General features: G+C 36.1%; 1 protein-coding gene across 23 annotated transcripts in view; it reads right to left on the reverse strand.

The window, feature by feature from the left end:
* The window catches only part of ZNF438 (zinc finger protein 438), a 171,173-nt gene that overhangs the window by 113,300 nt on the left and 42,054 nt on the right, over positions 1 to 15,819 (reverse strand). For 2 of the 23 annotated variants that reach the window (XM_053225477.1, XM_053225470.1), the window contains exon 3: positions 2,852 to 2,966. The exons of 15 other annotated variants lie outside the window; for them this stretch is intronic. The gene's annotated coding sequence lies outside the window, so the exon portion shown is untranslated. Of the gene's footprint in view, positions 1 to 1,497; positions 6,340 to 10,931; positions 11,002 to 15,819 lie in introns of those variants that run through there. 6 more of the 23 variants (XM_053225476.1, XM_053225469.1, XM_053225475.1 and 3 more) reach the window with 5 other exon arrangements.

Below are 15,819 nucleotides of genomic sequence, written 5' to 3' on the forward strand. Positions count from 1 at the left end.
ACAATCTCAAATGTCCTGAGTGTTGCTCTAATTAAAAATCTCTCCTCCAAGGCTCTTCCTAACTTCTAATTCTTGTCTGTGTTATACTGATGCTGGCTTCAAAATTCTACCTTTCCCTCTAGTTTATGACCATAACTTAAGACTTTTTCATCCCATTCTTTTTTCCTTCAGATCATCTAGATTTGAGCCTATAAACTGTGGGCAAACCAGGTCACAAGAGCTCTTATTAACTCCCTCAGTGCAGCAAATAGCAGGCCTCCTGTGGTTCAGGCATGGAGGTAAGCCACATGTGCCACAGACCCAACCAGCCTGGGCTCCTTCAATTTACAAATCCAGTTTATAAATTAAAGGCCTCCAGGGTTGTAAAAAGAGACCCACATCTCAACGGATGAGCGATAGAGAAAGTAACCTCTTCCTTGTCCAGGAGACACTGGGCTGAATAGGAAATCCCCACCTCAAAGAGCTGTGGGATTCCATGACTGTGGGAGGCTGTGCAATCTCTTTAGATATATTCAAAACTCAAGAAAGCCCTTTCCTGTAAATTAATGGGATAGAGTATTTGATCAAAAGGTATCTTCCTCTAATTTCAAATAAAATATTCTACTTATAATTTGTAGCTGGTACAGGGTAATTCCAATAATAATTATAATAATATACAGCTTTATTTGTAGAAAATGAAAAGCACATGTATCAACAATGTTTATTCTTCTCCTGGATGCTCAGCTATGACTCATTAATATTAAGCTGCTATACCTACAAAAACATATGATGGTTCCTCCAGTAGTTGATGCTCTTAATTTTAAACATCTTAACTTTGCACAGTAGAACTTCGAACTTTGGTAAAAAGTCCTAGATCTACTATATACTAATTGTCATTGGTCAAGTTACTCGAATGCTCTATGCCTCAGTTTCTAGACTAATGTAAATACTTACCTTAAAGGACGACTGTAAGGATCACTTAACTTGTTATACATAAAATACCAGCATGGTGCCTGACACAGAGTAAAACACTGTACAATTTTTGGCTGTTATTATTATCCTTACCATCAGAAATGTATAGCTCTTGGAAAAAAACAAATTTAAGCACAGATCACTGCAACCATTGAGGAAAAAGGTTCTTTGAGACTGTTTAGTTCTATTAGAACACATTCAAAGTTCCCTACATCATTCTCTCCTGTGCATTCTGATGATTTATTCCCTCCAAATGCTTCAGCATACCCTGTGCTCTAGTTATCCATTTATTCATCTCCCTCTGGACTATAAATGTCTTGAGAACAGGGATTCTATCTTACCTTGTAGTCTCAACATCTAGCAGAGAGCCTTTCAGAGAGCAAATGCTCTATAAAAACTTAAATGAAACATACCCTTAGCAATTTAACCTCACAAGCCCTTGGCCATGACATCAACTTCCTCCTGCAGAGCTGTGTTTTGCAACTCTTTATTCAAATCACCAAACAGAAGGTGAATAACCTTTTACATGATAAAGACATACAGTACCCCTCTATGTACAAGCTGAAGAGGAATCCAGTGTCCCACAGAAGAGTCTAGAATTCAGGTTGTTACTATCAGTAATAATGGTCTTCCTCTACCAAGAAAAAAAAAGTATTAGCCATTTATCTGTCTACCTACTCAAGTTTAGTTCTTAAGGACAGAGGCTACTGAATGTTGATCTCTGCATCCCTAGGTGGGTCTACCATACAATGGCACTTTATAAAAGCCTATCACCTGCATTTTTTATCCAAGCTTCTAGTTTATTTTGAATTTTACTTGAATTTATTCATGACATGTCTTTATTTACTAGAACAAAAAACAAAATTTCTGAAATGAAACAATTCTCTTTTTTTCCCTAGAGGCTCTTGGTAGAGAGGGAAATAAAACCCCTCACAGTGATGACCACAGAGAAGAGAAGCAACCAATGTCTGCTGCATGATCTTTTCCATGCTGCTCTGGATGAAGCCTTTGTCAGTGGCTCATCCTCCAGAATTGAGCCAGAACAAAGCCTTTCTTCAAAAAGAGTCACCCTTTGACTGCGGTATAGATTGTATTCAGTCAGCACGGTTTCCTCACTCTTTCACAGCTGTGACATGTTCATTATTTCAAAATTCTATCTGCCCACCCTGCTTGTGACCATGCCCAGTTCAGCTTATGACAAAAAGCCAGCTCGGGCAGCATCCTATTGCTGATCTCATGAAACATAAATTCAGCAGTAGCAGCCTTTTTACCACTCAGGAGCCCAGCAATGACAGACCTTCAGTGTGATCTCTAGCCTGATGTCTGAGTATTATCACACAGTGGGCCTACCTCCCAGCATTCTCAATCCGAAGCACACATCGCAATGTAAAAGGTAGTAACTTTCTGGGAGTCTAGATAAATATCTTTCTCAGGGAAAAATAGTGATTTAACATTCCTCTGAGTCATTCTATTACCAAACTACTTCCAGGTGTTATAATTGGGACTCCCCACCACAACATGTGTCACTTACCTAATATTAGGTCAGAGCATAAATACACAAGTCACATAGGATCCCTTCTTCTAACTCTCCTACTCAAAGTAGTAAGATAAGTGATTTATTCCTCTTGACTTTGCAAGATGAAATTAAGATGACTTCTTGCTTAATGAAATTAAAAATAAAAATGCTGTCAAACAGAAACTTCTTTGCTATCCTTGGTGCCCTGGTCAGTCATGGAGTTTTAAAGTTAGAAAGGATCCCAGCGAGTCATCTTCTTCATTTAACAGACCTAGCCTGAGGCCCAGGAAAGTTGAGTGGTTTGCCAGGGTCACACAAAAAAACAGAGAACCAAAGCTGGAAAAAGGCTTTCCTGCCTCCTCAGCCCATGTGCTTTCCACATACCACACTAAGATGAGACTCTTGCCAAGAACTTCACCATGACCCACAATCCTGGAGAGGCCGTTCTCAGCTTCACCTCACTCCCTACATCTTGGTAGTCCAGCCACATAATTATCTGCTAAAAAACAAAATATGAGAAAGACAAGACTTCCATCTCTAAAAATAGCTTCAATATCACTGTTTTCTTAAAGATATTACCCCTGCCAACCGCTACAGGCTTCTTCCTTCCACACTGTTTCTAAGACAAGTCTAAGTGTTATCTAAGTGTTATCTAAGATCCTACTCCCCTAAATAGTCCTCAAGTATATTGGGAAAAAAATGGGAAAGCCCCACATACAAGCACCTTATCAATAGAAAGGGAATGGAGCTGACACCCGCTTGAGGTCACCACATGACTAGGAGCATTCAAGGTAGGGTAATAGCCTATCAAAGACTCAAAGCAGCAAGAGGACAGCTTCTGTCACTGAATAAATATTAATGAGAATCTAAGTGCCATGCCCTTTGTAACTTGATATAGGAATGACAGGGACATCTTAGAAAACAAGCTGACTAGTAAATAACTGTGAATATTCCCACAAATTCAAAAAATCAAAACCAAATTAAACTAAGATAAATGTTAAACCACAGAGCAAAAAGTCCAAAACACAATGGAAACAAAAAATAATTTAAAACAGAAAGCTTTAAACAAGATCAATGAAGTAAAGCCAATTAGATTAATTTTAGCAATAAATATAAATGAGTTAAAATATCCTTAAAAGACAAAGGTTCTCACCAGGTTAAAAAATGAAATCTATGCTCTACTTTTAGTAAATATCTAAAATATCATGAAAATAAAGAAAAAATATAAATAAGTATAAAGACATATAGGAAAATATAAACTAAGGTAGTAATATTCATGTCAGCTAAAACACAAAGCACATGGCAAAAATTAGGAAGAGACTCATATTATTCTGACACAAGGTATAACTCTTGAGATACTGACAGCAAATAATACATTAACACACATTCAAAAATAAAAACTGATATAAGGAAAAATTAACAAAATAAATTACTGATCTACATCTTTAAACCTTTGACTGACTAAACCAAAAAATAATTATAGAAGAGTTGACAACATAATAAATAATTCTAGTAGAAACCGTACTTCAAATTTTGAATTTTGACTTTTCCCAGGTTAATAGTATGTCATAACATTGAACAACTATAACACTGAACTCTCATGATGCTGGGCAGGGCTGCAGCTCCTAGTCAGCTATGTGATCACGAGGGGAAACAACCAATACACTTAAAACCATGCTGTACACATATAATTTAAGAATTTAGAAAAGTATATCAGTGAATTCTAAGGATGCTAGGGTCCCATCCCAATACATCAAATCATACGCTAGAAAGTGTACTGAGAATTCATTTACTTTCCTTTCTGGTTTAAAGGTATTCAATTCATGTATTACTGCTTATATTGTGTATACTGATTTACCTAAATGGATTTGTCAGGCTGACTCAGTTTCAGTCTTACACAGAAGTCTTCTACTGTTAGACAGAAGTTAATCTTTCACTAGTTAAATAACTTTCAAAATTTGTGGAATGTTTTTTAAAACAACATTACTGAAGTATAGTTTATATACAAATACAAATACAAAATTTTATATACAAAATATATCTTAGTGTACATTTCAATGTATTTTATAAACATATATATCCATATAATCACCACCACTTAGGATCCAGAACACACTCATCATGCCAAAAAGTTCTCTCATACTCAATCCAGGTCAATTACACTGAACTCAGCTACAGGCAATAACTTGTCTGCTTATTGTCACCAAAGATTAAATATGCCTTTTCTAACATTTCTAATGTAATAATCCAAGGCAGTAAATTGAATTATGGAATTTGTATTCTTTTGTGTCTGGCTTATATTACTCAGCAAAATGTTTCTGAGATTCATTCATGTTATGTCTATCAGTACTTTATCCCTTTTTATTGCCAAGTAGTATTCCGTTGCATGGATACAGTACAATGTGTTTATCTCATCACTAGTTGAAGGACATTTCGTCCTAGCTTGAGGCTATCATTAATAAAGCTGCTATGAAAATTCATGTACAAGTGTGTGTGTAAACTCATTTTTATTTCTTTGGGGTAAATATTTACAAGTGAAATTGTTGCATTTTATGGTAATAATATGCTTACCTTTATAACACTGCCAAACTATTTTCTAAAATGGTCTTATCATTTAAAAAAATGGTTTTATCATTTAACTTTCCCTATGGCAAAATATATGAAAGTGGAATTGGTCGACATCCCAGCTAACACTTGCTCTTTTTAAATTTTAACTATTCTGATGAATATACAGTGGTATCTCATTGTATTGATTTGCTGTTTTCTGAGGTCTAATGATGTTGAACCTCTTTTCCTGTGCTGCACTGGCCATTCATTATTTTCTTGTGCATATATTTTTTAACTGGGTTGTCTTAATGAGTTGTAAAAGTCCTTTATATATTCTGAGCACAAGTCATTTGTCAGGTATACGTATTGTGAATATGTTCTGTTTAAAGATTACCTTTTCATTTTCTAAATGATGTCTTTAGAAGAATAGAAGTTTTAAATTTTGATAGAGTCCCATTTGTCAATCATTCTTCTATGGGTCATGCTTTTTGTGTCCTAAGATCTCTTTGCATATCCCAAGTTCACAAATATTTTCTCCTGTGATTTTTTTTTCTTCTAGTTTTAGTCTTTTGAATTTAGATCCATGATTCTTTTCAAGATATTTTTGTACATGAAGAGGTAAGGGTTAAGGTTAATTTTTTCACATTTGGATATCCAGGTGTTCTAATATGTTATATTGAAAGACTATTCTGTCTCCATTTACATACCTTAGCATCAATATCAAAAATCAATTGACGTAAGTGTGTGGGTCTATTTCTGGATTCTCTATTCTATTCCATGAATATATGTCTACTTTAGGCCAACACTGCCTTGATCACTGGAGTTTTAAAGAGAAAGCTTTAAAATGTAGAGGAAGTCTTGAAATTAGGTAGTGAAAACTTTCCAATACAGTTCTTCTTTGTCAATTCTTTTTTTTTATTTTTTTTTTACTTTTCTAGGTCCTTTAAATTTCCATATAAATTCAAAATTCAATTTCTAATTTTTCACTGCTAGTATATACACATACAACTGATTTTGTAAATCTACCTTGTGTCCTGCAATCTTGTTAAATTCAATTACAAATTCTAGTGGCATTCAGGAGGTTTCTCAGCATTTTCTCTACACATGATCATGTTTTGTCAAATAGAGGTTTCATTTCTACTTTGCCAATCTGTATGCCATTTCTTTCTTTTTATCGTTTATTACACTGACTGAGGCTTCCATTATAGTGTTTGACAGGCATAAGGAGGGGAGTGGGGATCCTTGGCTTGCTTCCTATCTTAGGGGGAAAGCATTGGAACTTGTGACTTTAATAAGATTTTAGTTAGAAGTTATATGTAGATGTCTTTAGTTAGAAGTTATATGTAGAAGTTGAGAAAGCTCCCTTCTGCTTCTAGTTTCCCAAGAGGTTCGTTCTCTGAATGGCTGTTGAATTTAGTCCAATGCTTTCTCTGCAAGGATTGAGAGGATCACATAGCTTTTTTCCCATTTTTCCTGTTAAAGTGATGACTTAGAGTGGGAGAGAGCCAAAGCATAGGAGACTCTTAAAAACTGAGAACAAACTGAGGGTTGATGGGGGGTGGGAGGGAGGGTAGGGTAGGTGATGGGTATTGAAGAGGGCATCTTTTGGGATGAGCACTGGGTGTTGTATGGAAACCAATTTGACAATAAATTTCATATATTAAAAAAATAAAGTGATGACTTATACTAGTGGATTTTCCAATATTAAACCAAACTTGAACCCCAACAATAAACTTGTTTTTATACACTGCTGGATTTGATTTGCTAATTTTTAAAAATTTTTCATCTACATTCATGAAAGATATCTGTTCATAGTTTTCTTGTAATGTCTTTATCTTGATTTGGTATTAATGTAATGTTGGTGTCCTAAAATGAGTTAGGAAGTGTCCTTTCTTCCTCTATTTTCTGAATTATTCCTCTTTTAAATGTTCGATAGAATTCATCAGTTAAAACATGTATGGGCGTAGAGTTATTTTGGTTTGGGGTTTTGGTTTGCTTTGTTTGCATGGAAAGGATTTTAACTAAAATATCACTTCTTTAAAAGATACAGTACTATTCTAATTTTATATTTCTTCCTGAGTCAATTTCAGTAATGTTTGTCTTCCAAGTAATTTATCTGTTTCATCAAAGTTGTCAAACTTATTTCTAGAGGTTTGGAATATTTCTTCTATGTGTGTTTTTTTTTTGTTGTTGTTGTTTTTTGAAAGAGCGCATGAGCGAGGAAGAGGGGCAGAGGAAGAGAGAGAATCTTAAGTGGGCTCCATGCTTAGTGGAGCCTGACGTGGGGCTCAATCCCACAAACGTTGGATCATGACCTGAGTCAAAATCAAGAGTTGGACACTCAACTGCCTGAGCCACCCAGGCACCCCTATATGTTTATAATTTCTATAGAATATGTGATGATGCCTCCCCCTTTCAATCCTGATATTATACTTACTAGTGTGTTTTCTTCCTTCTTTATTTTTCTTGATTAGACTAGCTAGAGGTTTATTCATCTTTTCAAGGAGCTTACTTTTGGTTTCCTTGATTATCTGTTGATTAACTGCTTTCTATTTCATCGATTTCTGTTCTTTTTGATCATTTTCTTCCTTCTACTTACTTTAGTTTTAATTTGTTCTTCTTTTCCTAGCTTCTTAAAGTGGACATTTAGATCATTTATTTTACACCTTTCTTCTTTCTAATACATGCATTTAAAGCTAAACATTTGTCTAAACACTGCTTCAGCTATACCCCACATATTCTCACGTGTTTTAATTCTGATTCACTTGAAAACAACTTTTAATTTCCCTTTTTTTTTAACCAATGCGTTAGAAGCATACGATATAATTACAAATAATGAGGATTTTTCAGATATCTCTCTGATATTGATTTCTAACTTAATTGTTGGGACCAAAGGACATACTCCGTCATTTTAAACTTAATGAGACTTGTTTTATATATTAGTATATGGTGGGTTATGTTGATGAATGTTCCATGTGCACTTAAAAAGAATGTATATTCTGCTATTCTTGAATGGAATGTTTTATAAATGTCAATGAAATTACGATAATTTACAGTGTTGTTATACACATCTATAGCCTTCCTGATATTCTTTGTACTTATCCCATCAATTTTACACGAATGCTGAAATGTCCAACTATAATAGAAGATTTCTCAATGTATTCTTTCAGCTTATCAGTTTCTGCTTCATGTATTTTGACAACGTAATATTAGTTGCATTTAAATTTAAAGTTATTATTTCTTCTTGATGAATCAGTCCATTTATCATTATGAAGTGTCCCTTTTTAATCTTATTAACATCACTTGTTCTGAAGTCCACTTTGATATTAACATAGCCACTCCAGTGTTCTTATATTAGAACCTACATTGTATATATTTTTCCACCCTTTTTCTAACCTATTTTAAGACTTTCTTGAGAACAACACAGACTTTACTCTTTTTTATTCAATCTGACAACTTTTGCCTTTTATTTAGACTACATCATTTAATATGATTATTGATACAGTTATATGTAGTTCTATCATGTTGTTGTAGGTTTTCTATCTGTCCCTTCTGTTCTTTGTTCCTTTTCCCCTTTTTCCCTATCTTCTTTTGGATTATTTTTTAGGAGTTCATTTCATATCCACCATTGGTTTCTTATTAATTAAAACTGTTTTTCTAATCCTTTTAAGTGGACGCTCTCTTCTAATCTACCTTCAAAAAATATTACATGTTCATATATAAAACTCTTGCCACAACATGCTTCCTTTCTCCCATCCAATTCTTTGAGCTATTGTCATATTTTATTTTTACAGGTTAAAATCCCATTAGATAGACACTGTTTTATTTTTTGCTTCAAACAGTTACCTTTTTAAAAAACTAAAATGCAAAGAAAAAAAAATTATGTTTATCCACATATGAACCATTTCAGGTTCAGGGATTCTTTATTCCTTTGTATACTCCAAATTTCCATCTGGTATCATTTTCCTTTTGCTTAAAGAAATTTCTTTAATATTTCTTATAAGTCTGCTGGTCATAAGTTGTCTCAAGTTTTGAGACCAAAAAAAGCTATTTCTCCCTTATTTTGTTTCCTTCTTAATTTCCTAAAAATGTTTGTTAACTATATAATACTATGTTGACAATTTTTTAGCACTGAAAAACATGCTATTAAACTGCATTCTGGTTTGAACAGTTTCTGAAAAGTCTGCTGCCTAAAATTCTTGACTTTATTCCTTTGTATGCAATATATTTTCTCCCCTCTGACCATTTTTAAGATTTTTCTCTTTATCATTGATATTCAGCAATTTTCTTATGATGTGCCTTGGTGTGTGTGTGTGTGTTATCTTGTCTGGGGTCTTTTTAATTTTTTGGATCTGTGGGTTTATAGTTTACTTCAAACTGGGGAAATTTTCAACCATTATTTATTTAAATTTTTTCCTCTCTTGCCCTCCCCCCAAATCTGAGAATCCAATTATACTTAGGTTAGACTCATGGTACTTCTATAGGGCCCCAAGTTGCTGTTCATCTTTTTCAATCTTTGTTCTCTCTATCCTATGATTGAATTCTCAGTATGTTTTTAAGTTCACTGACCTCGTCTCCCAAAAACTCTAATCTGCACTTAATCACACCTAGTTACTGTATTTTTAAATCTCTGGATGTTCTGATTTTTTCTTTTTTATATTTTGTATTTCACCCCTCATTATGCTTATGACCATGGACCATATTTATAAAAGCTGCTTTAATGTACTTGTCTGCTAATTGCATCATCTCGGTTATTTCAGGGTCTATTTCTATTGTCTCCTGGTTATGAAAATTTTCTCTTGCTTTTTTATTAATTGACTAGATGCAATTTACTGTTAATTTTATGTTGCTGAGTGCTAGATTTTGTTGTATTAATTTATAGAGTGTTAAACTTCTGCCAGACAGTTAAGTTACCTGATTCTTTTGAGGGTTGGTTGTAAGCTCTTTTAGGACTTGTGTAGAGAAACCTTTATTCTAGGGTTCATTCTTATGAAGAGCTGGTAAGTTTTCATTTCTTACAGGCTGCCCTTGCCAGCTTCTAGGGGTTTCAAATTGCATGCACAGTTTGGTGCTCAGCCAGATCCTCAAGAATACCCCTATGCAGGTTTCAGGAATGCTTTCTGTGCCCAACGCACTCCTCTCCAGGAGAATGAGATTTTAAGTGAATCAGACTTCCCTATCCTGCCTCCTTACTACTTCCTTCCCTGATCCACAGTGAAAGATATTTCATTTCTAGATTCAGGTTACCGAACTGTAAAGGTTGAAAGGAAAACTGGCCTCCCTTTAAAAAACTCCCTTTAAAAACTGACTTCCCTTTAAAAACTTGCTTAGCATACCTTACTAAAAAAGGAGGAGGTGATGTAAAAGGTGCTTTATTTATACACACACACACACACACACGTGTGTGTATATATGTATGTATGTATGTACATATATACATACACACACACACACACCAGGAATTTAATACAAAAAAAACATAGATTTTGCTTCTTAAGAAGCTTATGCTGAATAGGTAATAATATTGATAAATATTAAAAAGTAGGATTATCTATATCCAAACCATAATTATGCACAAAAGAAGTATTTATTTCATTACCTTTGTTCTTAAAAATATTAGCCCTTTACTACTTGTGTTGGTAGATGCCCGAACTGAAGCCCTCACTAAACCATTAAATAGCCTATATATCTACTGGGGAAAAAAAATGAGCAGATGTTTTTGGGGAGGTTGAAGACATGTATGTGGGTAGCAGGAAGCAAATGTTTCCTCAAGTCTAGACTGTCATAAGCCAAGTTGATATCTTTTTTTAATTCAAGTGAAAATAATAATACAAGTATCATTTTCGAATTTTCTTTGAATTATGTTACAAGCATAACTAAGAGTCACTGAATGGTCTTTTAAAATAAAGATTCTTACCCAGGGATGGGACTAGGAAGAGATGAGTGAGGCATCTAAGGTGTCCATTCACTTTTCCATGGTCCCAGATCTGTTCTTAACAAGCACATAACATGAGAGTACTGAAATTCCTTGCTACTCAGAGTGGGATCCATGCATCGGCATCAACATTACCTGGGAACTTGTTACAAGTGTAGAATCTTGGGCCCCACCACAGATTTAATCAAAACCTCATTTTAATAAGATATCCAGGTGATTCATATATATATTAAAGTTTGAAAAGCAGGACCCTAGTTTATCCATTTCTTCTATTATTGAACTTCCATATTATTTTCAATTATTTTGCTTTAACTATTTTTCTATAACATTATATAGAACTCTCCTGCACATATCTTTGTGTTCTTGAGTAATTATCTTACCAGAAGGAACACATTAAAGTGGGAATTCTAGGGGTGGCATCTGGGTGGCTCAGCTGCTTAAGTGGCTGACTCTTGATTTCAGCTCAGGTCATGATCTTGAGGTTCATGGGTTCAAACCCCACATTGGGCTCTGTGCTCACAGCACAGAGCCTGCTTTTGGATCCTGTCTTCCTCTCTCTCTCTCTCTAACCCTCTCTGACTCGTGTTCATGCACTCTCTCAAAAATAAATAAATGTTAAAAAAAATTTTTTTTAAGTGGGAATTCTAGGTTATTATGTGTTCTTTCAAATTTGAAACTTCTAACCTGCTGTGGTCTGAGAAACCAGTTAACCAGGCTTTTCGGAGTTAGGAGTCAGAGAATTCACAGATCAATGTAACAAGTGGTTATGCACTTGAACTTGAATCCCAGCTCTGACAAAACCAGCCGTGTTAACTATGGGTGATGATGTAACCTGTCCAAGACAGTTTCCTCATCTGTTAAATGGGGACTATAACAGTATATACCTCACAGGATTGCCATGACGATTAAGTTAGTTAAAACAGATAAAGCACTTAAAACATTGTGTTATTTATATGTTTGCAATTAAGAGGAAAACTAGCAAATAAAGAGGCTCTAAGTGCACCTGATATACCATTTTAGGGTCTGAATTTTCAAATATCAACCAAATGTAGCATATAAAAAGCCTCTTTCCTCTCATCCCTGATTCTTGGATCTGTTCTAGGTAGATGAGATTGACAGAGAAAAGTGTATTACATTTAAGAAATGCTTCTTCCCTTTCTTTATCACATCATTATTGGTTTTAGAAGGAATGTGGATATATTCGTCTTCTGCTAAGGCCAGGTGCAATACTTAATCTTGATTGCCTAGATGCAGGAGGTCAAGAACCAAGATGCATAGGCAATGGTCACACTACCTATACAATCAAGTAGGTACTACTGTTTATCTCTCCTCCTAGGAGAATTCCTGGCTCAGGGCAAGACAGGAATCTCAATACAGGACATAATCCAAATTGTAGGTTTTGAGTCAGAGCAGAAGTTTTGTCTGGGTAACGTCAATACAGTAACGAGGAAGAAGTCACATCTAAAGGACAGAGATAGGTAAAATGGGAAAGGAGGCAGCAAAGTCAGAAACCCAGAGAAGACAGAGAAACAAAATGCGATTCAAGGTGAAAGCATGTGAAGGAGTTCAGGCTTTCCTGGTCACAACAGGGTATTCATCATAGCGCTGATTTCATACTGGTCTGCTGAGCATATGCTGGGTGGGACAGGCCCTGGTGCTGCCAGAAGCAGTGTCACGCTGGAGGCAACTTTTAGATGTGCCATCCTATTATTTAGGTCCTAGCTACCAGAAGCAATCAAACATGAAGTACTTTAGTATCCAGAGACTCTGAAAATTACTCTTTCTTATGTCATTAATTCCAAGTTCCAAGGTTCAAGGGTTAGAAACTGGAATTTGCATGAATAGCATTATTCAGGTCTAACTAAAAGCACTTATGACAAAGCTCTCTATTACTTAAATCATATTTTTGTCTAAGAGAAGGTAAGGGAATGGCTATATCCCTCTCAATGAAACATTCACACGCGATCACTAATTCTCAAAGAGTTTCTGAGGTAAGGGAAAGAATGAGGTGACTTTTCCATTTCTAGCAAACTCTGATCAAAGGCTATTAAAAAAAAAGCTATTTCCAAGTATCATGCTCTTTACTTCTGCGACTCAGTGAACTTTTGTTTAATAACTAAAATCTATCAGGGAATTTGTTGTGTTTATTGTTTACTTTAGACCAAAAACTAATAAAAAATAAATTTTAAATTATTACTCAAAGTAATTTCCTTAGATGGAGACCTGGCCAATCCGAGTGGAATCAACCTTGATAGTAGTTCCTCTTTTTCTTAAATATTGGAAACTTCATCTAGAAGTGCTTACCCTTTATTGGTAAAAGCTTCCAATATAAATGCAGGCAGATGAATCTGAGGAATACTCTGAGAGTAAGTGTTCTGAAAAAAATAAAAGATTCTAAAAACACATATACTCTCAGAGTTGGGAAGATCTACAAATGAATTCTCATCTCCTCCACTCCAGCACATTTTCCCTCCACAACTTGTAGAGTCTCAATCTGATCAGCCTCAACTTGTACACTGCCAGTGCTGGAGAACTCACTGTCCAGTGGAGCAGCTCAGTGTTACTTTTAAGCAAGTGTACTTGTTGCCAACTTATGCAATATAGCATTCATTACACTAAGCAGAAATCTCTCTGTAACTTCTCCCATTGCTTCTAGCCAGGTCTTTCCATAGCTCTAAATCTCTAGTTCCTCTTCCACTCGAAAGGAATTCCAAATACAGAAACTTGGAATAATAAAGCTGCAAAACTTCTAGTGTAACCTCACTTACTATGTACGCTGTAATTTTGTTTTCTCTAGATCTCCCTCCACTGGTATCAGGCTAGAGGCTGAACTGGTTGAAATGAGGGTGTAGGGCAGGGAGTAACAAGGATTTGGTGGAGTCCAATGAACTTGGAGAACTTAAGGAACTGCAAAAAGGCAATTTACTAGAGCAAAGTGAGCTAGGCAGAGAATGGTAGGAGATACAGTCAGCTGGCAGAACACACAGGGCCTGGTAGAACATGGTGAGACTTGGGGTTTTATCCTGAGTGTGATGGGTAGTCACCCAAGGGTTCTGAACAGGGAAACAGACAGGAACTGTTGAACATTTTTAAAAACCACTTTTTGGGTGCCTGGGTGGCTCAGTCGGTTAAGCATCCGACTTTGGGTCAGGTCAGGACCTCACAGTCTGTGGCTTCGAGCCCAGTGTCAGGCTCTGTGCTGACAGCTCAGAGCCTAGAGCCTGCTTCGGATTCTGTGTCTCCCTCTCTTTCTGTTCCTCCCCTGCTTGCATTCTGTCTCTGTCTCTGTCTCTCTCAAAAATAAATAAACATTAAAAAGAAAACCCCACCTTTGCTCTTATATGGAGAACTGACCAGAGTGGTACAAGGAGGAGATAAGGAAGACCAGTTAGAAGACTGTTGCTATCATCCAGGTAACTTGGGATGATGACAGGTTGTATTATATTAGGGTAGTAGTAGGGGGTGGTGGCAATACAGGGGTATTTGGGATATATGTAGAAGACAGGACGTATAAACCTTACTGATGGGCTGGACATGGGTTAAGAAGGAAAGAGAAAACTCAAGATGGCTTTTGGTTTTTGGCCTGAGCAACTGTGTGGACCATTTACTGAGATAAAGAAGGAGGAGACAGGAACAGGTTTGGGGAGGAGAATTCAAGAGTTCTACTTCACACATGTTAGGTTGGAAATGTTTATTAGACTTTCAAATAGATGTTGAAGAGGCAGGCATAGAAATGAGCCTAGAGCTCACAGGAGAGATCAAGGTAAAAAAATAAAGCTGGGAGAACAGAAAGCATTTAAAACAAGGGGTCACATGAGACTGCACAGAGAATAAATGTAGAAGGCAGCCGAGGACTAAGCCCTAAAGAATGCCAACTTTTGGAGACCATAAAGAAGAGAAGATAACAAAAGAGACTTTGTAATTTTGTGTGTATTTTATGCTTTCCAGTGTAAGAGAGACTGGAGACTTAGAACTACAGAAAGACATAGCTAAAACTGATGGAGGGAAGTTATAGAGAGATAGATTTCTGCACAGTGTAATGAGCACTACGATGAATAAGTTGTTAAGTAACTCTTATTCTTCTTCATAAAGCAGCTGGAATTACAGTTAACCCTTGAATAACATGGGTTTGAACTGTGGGGGGTCCACTTACATGTGGATTTTTTTTCCATACAGTATCATACTGTAAATGTATTTTCCTTACAATTCTCTTAATAACATTTTCTCTTACAGCTTCTCCAGCTTACTTTATTGTAAGAACACAATATATCACACATATAACATACAAAATATGTGTATGTGTTAATCGACTATTTAGTTACTGGCATGTCTGCCTGTCAACAAGAGGCTATTAGTAGTTAAGTTTTGAGGGAGTCAAAAGCTGTATGTGGATTTCTGACTTTGGGGTGGGGCAGGACCCCCAAAGCCCACATTGTTCGAGGGTTGACTGTATTTTATATCCACCAAGTCCACACCCAGTCATCATTATCTTCAAAAACCACCTTTCAAAGTCACATGCCTACTCTTTTTCTGAGTCCCGACCTATTGACTGAACCTGGATAGCTGCATTTCAACATGTCAGCTGCTCCATTACCCCATCTCTGGCCTCTGGCATTTGTCCTAGCTTCTGGATCCAAATTTTCACCCCCAACTAACAACTTCTAGTTGCCCAGCACTGACCAGGAGGCAGGTTGAGATCATGTTTCCCAGAGCTGCCAGAAGTTCTTGGCTTGTGATCAATGAAGCACACAATGAGTGAGTGCTCAGCAGTTAATCAAGTGACAGAGAACAACTGACACGTTAGGGAACTGTAGAACGAGCCAGATCAAGGCTGGAACAGGGACCGAGAGATTGTACTCCAGGCTAGTCA

The sequence above is a fragment of the Acinonyx jubatus genome, chromosome B4 (genome assembly GCF_027475565.1).
Source record: "Acinonyx jubatus isolate Ajub_Pintada_27869175 chromosome B4, VMU_Ajub_asm_v1.0, whole genome shotgun sequence".
Classification (NCBI taxonomy): Eukaryota; Metazoa; Chordata; class Mammalia; order Carnivora; family Felidae; genus Acinonyx; species Acinonyx jubatus.